The sequence below is a fragment of the Gossypium arboreum genome, chromosome 2 (assembly GCF_025698485.1).
Source record: "Gossypium arboreum isolate Shixiya-1 chromosome 2, ASM2569848v2, whole genome shotgun sequence".
In the NCBI taxonomy this organism is placed as follows: domain Eukaryota; kingdom Viridiplantae; phylum Streptophyta; class Magnoliopsida; order Malvales; family Malvaceae; genus Gossypium; species Gossypium arboreum.
In genome coordinates, this window is record NC_069071.1 from 19,972,651 (window position 1) to 19,985,640 (window position 12,990).

The following is a 12,990-nucleotide window of genomic DNA, read 5'->3' on the forward strand; positions in this document are numbered from 1 at the left end:
CAGCAGCTTATAAATTTCAAATCACATACCTTGAGTTTATCCGGATATAGCTACTCGTTCAAAACACCTTGGGACGTAGCCGGTTATGGTAACCCGCACAAATGCCTTCGGGACTTAACCGGATATCACAACTCGCACAATTGCCTTGGGCTTAGCCGGATATCATAGCTCGCACAATTGCCTTGGGCTTAGCCGGATATCACAATCGCACATTCATTCACATCTTTGTTTCAATTTCATAACAAACTTTTATGCACATTTTACTTAATCAAAAATATCATTTCGGCTCAATGGCCATATACAAGGGCACAATTTCGATTGCTTATTACTTCATCCAATCGAAGCAAAATCTAAGTTCGATACTCGAAAACTTACCTCGGATGTTGTCGAATGATTCGATGGCTATTCGACTACTTTTTCCTTCCCTTTATCGGATTTGGTCCTCTTTGCTCTTGAGCTTAATTTAGCAAATAAATTGATTCAATCATTTGAGTATCAAAAGAGGAACTCAAGGCACTTAGCCCACATATATTCACTAGACATTAAAGTTACATAAGTACGAATTCATGAATCGACTCAACACACAAAGCCTTCAACATGCTTACTCATGGCGAACAACACAACCTCTTAGGTACTCATTCATGGGCCGATTATGCATGTTGATGTTGAGGCCAATTACATGTTTAATACCACACATGCATGGCACACATTTTACTAGCTAATGCTTTACATATTGTAGCTCAATACACATCTATCATTTGCTTCATAATCAAAACACAATCACATGAAAATACATACTTTGAGGTAGTATATATGTCATTCCAACACATCATGTGCAAACATATATATACATATAGGTGCATGGCGAATCTCAAGGGGTTCATACCCATCCAAACACAAATTTTACCAATCAAGTAACAAGCATAAATCATGCTCATGAATGCACCATGGTCGAATACATCACAACCATACCCTTTTAACTTTGGTCATGGTTAAACAAAGAATTCAATGTCCTACTCAAGAATACTAAAAGAAATTTCAAGAGTAGTCAATCCATCATTACATGCATCATCAACAAGCTTCACGTTTAGCATGCAATGGCTTTAACACAATATCAACCTTGGCCAAATACCATTTTCATGGCATAACAAGGATTTGAACCATGGCTAACATGCACATCAAGTTAGCAACCAAAACAAGCATGAACCTCATGACACAACCTCAAACATACCTTAATCTTGATGCAATTATAGCCGAATCTCCTTCTAGTTCTCTTCTAAACCAAGCATGAAGCAAAAATCCTTCCTGTTTCCTTAGTATTTTCGGCCAAAGAAGGGAAAAATGGATGAACAAAATATTTTCCTTTCTTCCTCTACAACTCACGGCAATGGGGAGAAGATACCACACTCACACACATTTTTTTTTTCATTCTTTACTTACACATACTCTTTATTTTGTCATTTCTCCCTAATGCATCAACAAAACATGTTTCAGACATGTTTAATCCATACACCCTTGTCATGGCCGGCCACTACATGTTGGGGGGGGAAATTTGACATGCAAATCCCTTATTTTTGCATGCATTATCAACAAGTCATCACACATTTCCCCATCACACTTTCAAAGTTTACTACTAGGTCCTTTCTAGTGAAATTCACCTTTATAACTCTAAATCAAAACATCAGAAATGTCACACACAAACTAACACATATCATAGGCATCAAAATAAATTTTAAATTATTTTTATGCCTCGGTTTTGTGGTCCCGAAACCACATCCCGACTAGGGTCAATTTTGGGCTGTCACAACTCTCCCCCACTTAAGAAATTTTCGTCCCCGAAAATCTTACCGGTAAATAGGGTTGGGTATCGCTCTTTCATAGAGTTCTCGGTTTCCCAAGTTGCTTCTTCTATCCCGTGTTTGAGCCATAACACTTTCACTTTCTATTCAGCATCTTTAATCAAGTCCACCCCGAAAATTTTGCTTTCACCGAGCTCCGTCCAACACAATGGTGTACGGCATTTACGCCCGTACAAGGCCTCGTAAGGTGCCATCTTAATACTTGATTGAAAACTATTGTTGTAAGCGAATTCAATCAAAGGCAAATACTGTTCCCATGAACCACTGAACTCGAGGATGCAACATCTTAACATATCCTCAAGTATCTGAATCATCCGCTCAGATTGACCATCGGTTTGGGGGTGAAAGGCGGTCTTTGAAATGCAACTTGGTACCCGAGCCTCTCGCAACTTCTTCCAAAATCGCGAGGTAAATCTCGGATCTTTATCCGACCACGATGGAAATAGGCACCCGTGTAATCTCACAATCAGAAACATACAATTCGGCTAGTTTGTCCATTGAAAAATCCGTACGTACAGGGACAAAGTGAGCCGACTTAGTCAATCTATCAACAACGACCCAAATCGCATCTGTCTTACTTGCTGACAATGGCAGTCACAATAGACTTTGTATCCCACTTCCACTCGGGTATCGTGATCGGCTGAAGTAATCCTGAAGGCACTTGATGTTCCACTTTCACTTGTTGACATATTAAACATCTCGAAACAAAGTCGGAGATGTCTCGTTTCATACCATGTCACCAAAACCGACGTTTCAAATCGTTGTACATTTTCGTACTCCCCAGGTGGATTGCCATTCGGCTACAATGGGCTTCTTTCAGAATTATCGAAATATGTTCTGAATTCTTTGGAACACACAGACGATTTCTCAACCTCAAACAATCGTCATCATCGATTTGGAACTTCGATTCCTTGTTCGGAGCACACTCAGCCCGTTTTGCAACCAACTCATCGTCGACTTTCTGAGCTTCACGAATTTGACGTATCAATAATGGTTTGGCTTTCAATTCAGCTACTAACACAATGTCGGATCGAACGGACAAGTGCACATTCATCGCTCGTAAAGCGAATAATGATTTACAACTTAAGGCATTTGCAACCACATTCGCCTTTCCCGGGTGATAGTTAAAGACCAGCTCATAATCCTTTAATAGCTCGAGCCAACGTCTTTGAGTCATCAAATATTGGAGACTTTTGTGATCCAAATACACATGGCCCTTCTCACCGAATAAGTAATGTCACCATATCTTTAAGGCGAATACGATGGCCGCCAATTCGAGATCATGGGTTGGATAATTTTTCTCATGTGGCTTTAATTGTCTCAACGCATAAGCCACAACTCGACCTTCTTGTATCAATACGCAACCTAACCCAAGTAGGGAGGCGTCACTATAGATGACAAACTCTTTGCCCGATTCGGGTTGCACTAGAATTGGGGCTTCAGTCAAATAAGTTTTCAATTGATCGAAACTTTTTTGACATTTCTCCGTCCATTCGAACTTAACATCCTTTCGGAGTAGCTTCGTCATTGGCGTGGCTATTGTCGAGAAACCTTTTACAAATTGTCGGTAATAACAAGCAAGCCCCAAAAGTCGAACCTCGGTAATATTTCTGGAGGCTTCCGGTCAAGTATGGCTGAAATTTTGTTCGTCGACTTGAATACCCGATGCAGATACCACATGCCCTGAGAAGCTAACCTCTCTTTACCAGAACTCACACTTACTGAACTTAGCATATAATTGCTTATCCCGTAAAATTTGCAGCACTAACCTCAGGTGTTCAGCATGTTCGGTCTCATTTCTTGAATAGACCAAGATGTCATCAATGAACACGACTACGAACCGATCCAAATATGGTCCGAAGATCCGATTCATCAAATCCATAAATACTGTAGGGGCATTAGTAAGCCCAAACGGCATCACTAGGAACTCGTAGTGACCATATCTTGTTCTGAAGGCCGTTTTGGGTACGTCCGAATCTCAAATTCGCAACTGATAATAGCCCGATCTCAAATCTATTTTCGAGAACACTGAGGCTCCCTTCAGTTGATCGAACAAATCATCGATACGCGGTAACGAATATTTGTTCTTTATCGTCGCTTTATTAAGCTGACGATAGTCGATGCACAGCCTTATGGTTCCATCCTTCTTTTTCACAAACAACACTGGTGCACCCCAAGGTGAAAAACTCGGGCGAGCAAAACCTCTATTCACCAATTCTTGCAACTGAGCTTCCAACTCCTTTAATTCCGTTGGTGCCATACGATACGGAGCCATCAAAATTGGAGTGGTACCAGGTACCAATTCGATGCCAAACTCTATTTCCCGAACAGGTGGTAAACCCGGCAATTCCTCAGGGAAAACATCCGGGTATTCACAGACCACCGGCACAGATTTGGGTTTCATTTCTAACTCCTTGTCATCAAGTACATACGCAAGGTATGCTTCACACCCATTTCTTACGTATTTCTGAGCCAACATTGTTGATATTATAGCTGGCAATCCCTTTAAGTCCGTAGACTCAACCCGAATTATCTCGCTATTCGTGCACCTCAGATCAATAGTCTTGCTTTTGCAATTTACAACCACATCGTGCATGGTCAACCAATCCAAACCAAGAATAATGTCGAATTCATCGAATGGCAAAAGCATCAAGTCCGCCGGAAAACAAGAACCTCAAAATACTAGGGGACTTTTCTCACACATTTTGTTGACGAGCACGTAATGACCCAAGGGGTTTGACACCCGAATTACAAACTCAGTAGACTCAATGGGCAAAGTCTTACTGGATGCTAAGGTTTCGCATATATAAGAATGAGTAGAACCAGGGTCAATCAAAGCGATCACATTAGTATTAAAGAGAGTGAAAGTACCGGTAATAATATTTGGCGAGAAGCATCCTCACGCACGTATGGCATAAGTCTTAGCGAGAGCACGAGCCTCGGATCGATGGTGGCATCTCTAGATCCTCTCTGACCGCCACTAGCATTGCCCGTGTTTCTAGACGGCCTACCTCGAGTTGTGGTAGCACCCGGGTTCCCACTTTGATTTACGTTTTGTTCAGATAAGCTCGGGCAATCCTTAATAAAATAATCGACTGATCCGCACTTGTAACAGGAGTGGTCACGGAATCTACAACTCCCAGAATGCCATTTGCCACAATATTGGCACTCCGTTCTGTCTCGACGATCATTGCCAACACTGGCGATCGAAGTGACTCGTGTGCCCATAGGGGGGTCGATCGCGGTCTCGTCTAGAAAAGCCCGAAATGTCTCTAGACCGGCCTAAGCCATCTCTAAATTTTCTTTGATGACTGTGGGAAGGGCTTCCCCGAAGACCTCCTACGAAACTCCCTTGCTCCCACTTCAGCTTTTCTTTTCTCCATACTGAGCTCCTCGGCTTGCACGCTCGCTCGACAAGAGCCACAAACTCTCGGATTTCCAAAATGCCAACATACAGCTTATATCATCGTTCACCCATCTTGAGCGTTTACACATCACGACTTCAAGAAATGCACTTTCAGCAGCGTCTGGCTAAGCCTCACAAATTTTCGTTCGTGAGTCGATGGCATCGACATGGAACCTTGCTTAAGATCAAGGAATTCCTTTCGTTTTTGGTCCATAAATCTCTGATGATATACTTCTTTGAATTGAGACAGAAGAACTCCCAAGTTACTTGCTCTCTAGACACCACAAGTCGAGTACTCCACCAATAGTAGGCGGAATCACGTAGCAAGGAGATAGTACACTTTAAGCATTCATCGGGTGTACATGATAACTCATCGAGCACCCGGATAGTGTTGTCCAACCAAAATTCAGCTTGCTCGGCATCGTCGCTATCCGTAGCTTTAAATTCAGTAGCCCCATGTTTTCAAATTCATCGATGGGGCTTACTTGACCTTACTTGGTCGATTCTGGAGGTATTGTAGGTCTTGGGTTGCATTAGTCGGGAATGGAGGTTGTGGAACAGCCGTGTTAGTTCGAATGTATTGGTTAAACCAATCATTCATCACACTATAAAAGGCTTGCTTAGCCTTATCATTCGGATTGCTGGTAATAGGTTTAGAGTCCGCCGACGCTGTCCCTTGCGCAGGAGCAGGCGCCACACTCTCCACATCATCAGCTATTGCTCGGTTGGGATCGGGATCCATTGCTATAAACAAACACAAACTCAAATTGTCAGAAATCACCACACTATCAATTTATCACTTAATGGCATGTATAGCTAGACCCCAAACATATCACGGTAGTCCTAGGATCGACTAAACCGTAGCTCTGATACCAATAAAATTGTAACACCCCAAACCCGAGACCGTTGCGTTATGGGACACAAAGGTTAACAAGCCAAAACCACTTATAGCACCGACCAACTTGACATTCCCAGGCAAGCTGGAAAACCGCGTCACTGTTGCCTTAAAAAGCATATCTCGAGTTACAAAACTCAAAAACTGATTCCGTAAATTTTGCCTGAATTTGGACTCATATATCCATCACTGGATTTATTTCTAGAATTTTTGGTCGGGCAAATTGGTACAGTTTATTAGTTAAAGTCGCCCATGTTACAGGGGTCGACTACACTGACCTTCGCGCGTTACAACTTGAATATCTCTCTGTACAGGGTTTCAATACTGATGCCGTTTGTTTCTAATGAAACTAGACTAAAAAAAAGAATCTGCACATATAAGGCATGACTTCTAATTCATTCTGGATAATTTATGGTAAATTTTCAAAGTCGCGACAGGGGACCCAGAAACCGTTCTGGCCCTGTCTCACGAGAATTTTAATATCTCTCAGTATACAATTCATATGATTGTTTCGTTACTTTCATATGAAAATAGACTCGTCAAGGTTCAATTTCATAATTTATTCACCATTTAATACCATTCCTACAAATTTTGGTGATTTTTCAAAACCACGTCGCTGCAGCTGGCAGCATCTGTTTTTAAGGTAGGCTTTACCTAATTTGTAGTCTTCATGGGCCAACTATGGTCTTGCCATACATGGGTCCACATATGATCATATTTAGCCATTCCAATGGCTGATCATGTGACCAACACTCCCATTCCAATCCATAATCACATCATGAAACCATATATAATTACAAACCACAAATGGTCTAATTCCATACTTCACTATTACGAACCATTTTCGCATGGCCGTACACATATACAACACAAGTACTTAAAGACAACCGAGGGTAGTCCTATACATGCCATATCCGAACTCAACTAAAGGAGTACCAAAAGGGGCTTTGATAGTGTGGTTGACTTCAACTTCGTGATCCCGAATCCGATCGCTAACGAGCAAAATCTATAAACAGAGAAACAAAGAAACGGAGTAAGCAATTTATGCTTAGTAAGTTTGAGCCATAATATACACACAACCAAAGCATAGCATTCAAGTAGCTAAACAATAATTCATATGCACAATTTCTCAAAGACATGCTTACTTCACAATCCCAACTCTTATTTTCATACACAAACAACGGCTTAGTTAAGGCCGATAGCTCGTTTATCATTGGGCGAATATTCATACGCACTTACTCATAGTGTGCAAAGCACACACAAAACATACCTTGTTGTTGGGAATTTCACAAGTGCATTAACTGAAAATTTTCCAGCAGCTTATAAATTTCAAATCACATACCTTCGAGTTTATCCGGATATAGCTACTCATTCAAAACACCTTGGGACGTAGCCGTTATGGTAACCCGCACAAATGCCTTCGGACTTAACCGGATATCACAACTCGCACAATTGCCTTGGGCTTAGCCGATATCATAGCTCGCACAATTGCCTTGAGCTTAGCCCGATATCTGGTCGCACATTCATTCACATCTTTGTTTCGATTTCATAACAAACTTTTATGCACATTTTACTTAATCAAAATATCATTTCGGCTCAATGGCCATATACAAGGGCACAATTTCGATTGCTTATTACTTCATCCAATCGAATCAAAATCTAAGTTTCGATACTCGAAAACTTACCTCGGATGTTGTCGAATGATTCCGATGGCTATTCGACTACTTTTTCCTTCCCTTTATCGGTTTGGTCCTCTTTGCTCTTGAGCTTAATTTAGCAAATAAATTGATTCAATCATTTGAGTATCAAAAGAGAACTCAAGGCACTTAGCCCACATATATTCACTAGACATTAAAGTTACATAAGTACGAATTCATGAATCGACTCAACACACAAAGCCTTCAACATGCTTACTCATGGCCGAACAACACAACCTCTTAGGTACTCATTCATGGGCCGATTATGCATGTTGATGTTGAGGCCAATTACATGTTTAATACCACACATGCATGGCACACATTTTACTAGCTAATGCTTTACATATTGTAGCTCAATACACATCTATCATTTGCTTCATAATCAAAACATAATCACATGAAAATACATACTTTGAGGTAGTATATATGTCATTCCAACACATCATGTGCAAACATATATATACATATAGGTGCATGGCCGAATCTCAAGGGGTTCATACCCATCCAAACACAAATTTTTACCAATCAAGTAACAAGCATAAATCATGCTCATGAATGCACCATGGCCGAATACATCACAACCATACCCTTTTAACTTTGGTCATGGTTAAACAAAGAATTCAATGTCCTACTCAAGAATACTAAAAGAAATTTCAAGAGTAGTCAATCCATCATTACATGCATCATCAACAAGCTTCACATTTAGCATGCAATGGCTTTAACACAATATCAACCTTGGCCAAATACCATTTTCATGGCATAACAAGGATTTGAACCATGGCTAACATGCACATCAAGTTAGCAACCAAAACAAGCATGAACCTCATGACACAACCTCAAACATACCTTAATCTTGATGCAATTATAGCCGAATCTCCTTCTAGTTCTCTTCTAAACCAAGCATGAAGCAAAAATCCTTCCTTTTTCCTTAGTATTTTCGGCCAAAGAAGAGAAAATGGATGAACAAAATATTGTCCTTTCCTCCTCTACAACTCACGGCAATGGGAGAAGATACCACACTCACACACATTTTTTTTCATTCTTTACTTACCCATACTCTTTATTTTATCATTTCTCCCTAATGCATCAACAAAACATGTTTCATGACATGTTTAACCCATACACCCTTGTCATGGCCGCCACTACATGTTGGGGAAATTTGACATGCAAATCCCTTATTTTTGCATGCATTATCAACAAGTCATCACACATTTCCCATCACACTTTCAAAGTTTACTACTAGGTCCTTTCTAGTGAAATTCACCTTTATAACTCTAAATCGAAACATCAAAAATGTCACACACAAACTAACACATATCATAGGCATCAAAATAAATTTTAAATTATTTTTATGCCTCGGTTTTGTGGTCCCGAAACCACATCCCGACTAGGGTCAATTTTGGGCTGTCACAGAGATACTATTCGGGCCATCGAGCGTAGCAGGCTATATTGCCGGTGAAATGATATCAGGCTTCGAGCCTAGCAGGCGAAATGCCGGTGAATGAATTTGGGTTTTTAAACATAGCAGGCTGAATGCCGGTGATTTGATAAAAGTCTAAAACTAAGATACCTCGTGTTAGAATGATAAATGAATACATTCAATGCGTTAAGTTGGCCAGGTACGTATTATGTATTTATATGTGAGTATGATTTGAATTGAATCATAAGTGTATAATGTGATACATATGTGAATAAATGTTATATCTATATCTATGATCATGATACATTCGGTCAAGGTGTGAAAGTATGCGAAAATATTCGATTTATTTATGCCATATGAATTCAAATTAAGTGAAATTAGAATGCTAATTGTGCATTATGTGCTTGTGTATATTCGGCCAAATGGTATATATCTAGAAAATGACCTCTTGAGAAATTGAATAATTGATATATATAATTAAGTTTATTTGTTGCATTGCTTAAAACTTACTAAGCTTATGAAAGCTTACTCTGTTTGTTACGTTTCTTTGTTTTATAGATTGTTGACTCCAGTCACTTGCTTGGAAAGGGATCATCAGCAACTCGTCACACTATCTATCATTTTGGTACTACTATATTTTGGAGCCTGTATGGTATGTATAGAATAGACTTAAGTGAATGATATTTTGAGACGTCTTTGTATATAAGCCATGTGAATATGGCAACTTTTGAATGTCGATATAAGTTTGAATTTCTATCTTTGATTGTGTTTGGCTATGCAATAATTTCTAATGAACTTATGTAAATATAAATGTACAAATGTTGAGTTTTGGATTAGTAACTCTTCATAACCCATTCCGGCGATGGATACGGGTTATAGGGGTGTTACACTATTATAATACTAAATCAAATTAACCATATCAACCAATCAACCATCCATGTCCAAGCATAGCAAAATCCGCACATAATGGTAGTACTAAACTTAATATTAACATAATATTTAAAAACTCTACCACATAATTCAATCACCAATACCGAATTACCAAAACCAAGCACATCAAACATATTAGTCAAGAACATATAAAACTAAAATTAAGCATAATAATCAAACCATTCCATTTAGCCAAATACCACACATATATGCACCATGAAATATACTTTATTAACAAGCCTATGTCAAGACCGAATGCATATAAGCATTAATATCAAGTTTAAGCCATTTTCGATTGGCTAAATATATACACATTCAAAATAACTAAAACAAAGACTAGCCTATACATGCCATAAGTTCGAGTTTAACTTATAAAATACCAAAAACAATCAATAGTGTGATAGACTTTCCTAACGATCCCCGAGCTCGTATCAGACTTCAAAATCTATAACACAGAGGAAAACATAAACACACACAGTAAGCTATCATAGCTTAGTAAGTCATAAGAAAATAAATATCTCAATGTTAACATCAACTCAACTTAACTAAACTAATTTATATTATCATAATCACATTTATTTTCAAGATCACAATTTCATATATAACATATACTTCCCATATACAAATTTTTCATCGGCCGAATATACATAAACTCATATACATATATTCATGAATCATTTCATAAATATTCACATTATATAATCAAAAGGCCAAATACACATTCCATATACACATACATTTTTCATTTATATTATACATGATTTGCAACACATATCAAGTAACTTACCTACCTTATTTCAAATAGGTAATAAGCTATCACGTACATGATCTCTTTAGCTCATTTTACACCTTCAATCACAACTGTCATTGCCCGTTGAACCATTCGGAATTGAATAGGATACTCGGATAATCACATATATTGTACAATGCCAACGTCCCAGACGTGGTCTTACATGCTATTTCATATCGATGCCACTGTCCCAAACAGGGTCTTACACAAATCAAATACGATGCCGATGTCACAGACATGGTCTTACACATAACCACATATATCGAGGCCAATGTCCCAGACGTGGTCTTACACGAGAACACATATAAAAAATCCTATGTAATGACATATGTATCCTAGCTATTCCTAAGGTTCGTACGGGGCTTTCAGACATTGTAACTTGGTCGAATTGAACTTGTAAACATAGTTCCCAAGTATATATACATTCAACTATCATATATACAAACTCATAAAATTTTAATCAGCATTTTACATTCACATATATTCAAAATTTACAGCATTTATTTGCTTATAAACTTACCCCGGATAACGGTAATTGGGACAGAACAACTAGTCGACAACTTTGGTTTCCCCCAATCCAAATTTGATTTCTTTGGTTCTTGATCTAAACATATTCAAACTAAACTCATTAAAACATATTTTCACTCATTTTAGTCCAAAAACACATAAATGGGCAAATTACCATTTTACCGCTGACATTTCACTTTTTACAATGTAGTCCAAATTGCACAAAACATGTAAAGTTTGCACACATCATACTTAGGCCTAATTTTCTTTGTGTTCATACAAGTCCATACATTTCATTTATTTCACATTTTAGTCCCTAAATTTATTATTTTTTGCAATTTAGTCCTAATTACTCAAAATTATCAAAAATTCCAATACAAAACATGTTAATCCAAAACATATATTTCATATTTCATTGACTAACATCACAAAGCTCAAATATTCATCAATCGCATAACTCAAAATATTCATCAAAATAAAAAATTCAAGCATGAGCTTTGTACATTACACTGCAACGATCTTAAAAACGTAAAAATTATAAAAAACCGAGCTAGTTACATGCCTTGATTAAACTCAACAATGGCCGAATACCCTAAGCTTTGTTCCTTTCTTTTCTTTTTGTTATTCGGTCATAAGAAAATAAATGAAAAAATGGTTTTATTTATTATATTTCATTATAACATATATTAACATATTATTCAATTTACATATTTAACCTTTAAAGATAAATATAAAACCATTATAACTTAAGGTCTCTACCGTCCCTAACATATAATTATGGTATAATTGCAACATAAATATCTCATGAAATAAAGACATCATCAATTCGGCCCTTTTAAAAATTAAACATCAAATTTTCATTTTACGCGATTAAGCCCTTTTCATTAAATCGACACTCAAACGATAAAATTAAAACACGAAAATTTCACACATATAAATTCACACTGAAAATAATTTTTAAATATTTTTTCGACTTAAATTCGTGGTCCCAAAACCACTGTTTCAAATAGGGTCTAAATAGGGCTATTACAGGGCGTGTTTAATGACGTGTGAGGCACACGGGCTATTCACACAAGCGTGTGACCTGTACAACTTTGAAAAATGTTTAAATTATTGAAAAATTTTGTATGAGCTCAGTTTAGTCCCGACCCCTTTCTAATGCATGTATAAGGTTTTGATGACCTATATAAGGGACTCTATGGTAATGTTTGATTATGATTGTGGATGATATCTATGAATTAATCATAAAATGTTCCGATTCATTCGGTAATACCGTTAAACCTAGTCTGGCGACGGATACGAGTTAGGGGTGTTATAGTCAGCATCAATTAAGGGTCACACGGCCAAGTCACACGCCTGTGTGATAGGCCGTGTGGTGAATTTAATTTTCACATTTAAGGTACAGACTTCTCACGGCCTGGGCACACGCCCATGTCCTAAGGCCGTGTCCTCCACACGGTTGAGACACATGGCTGTGTCTCTTCCC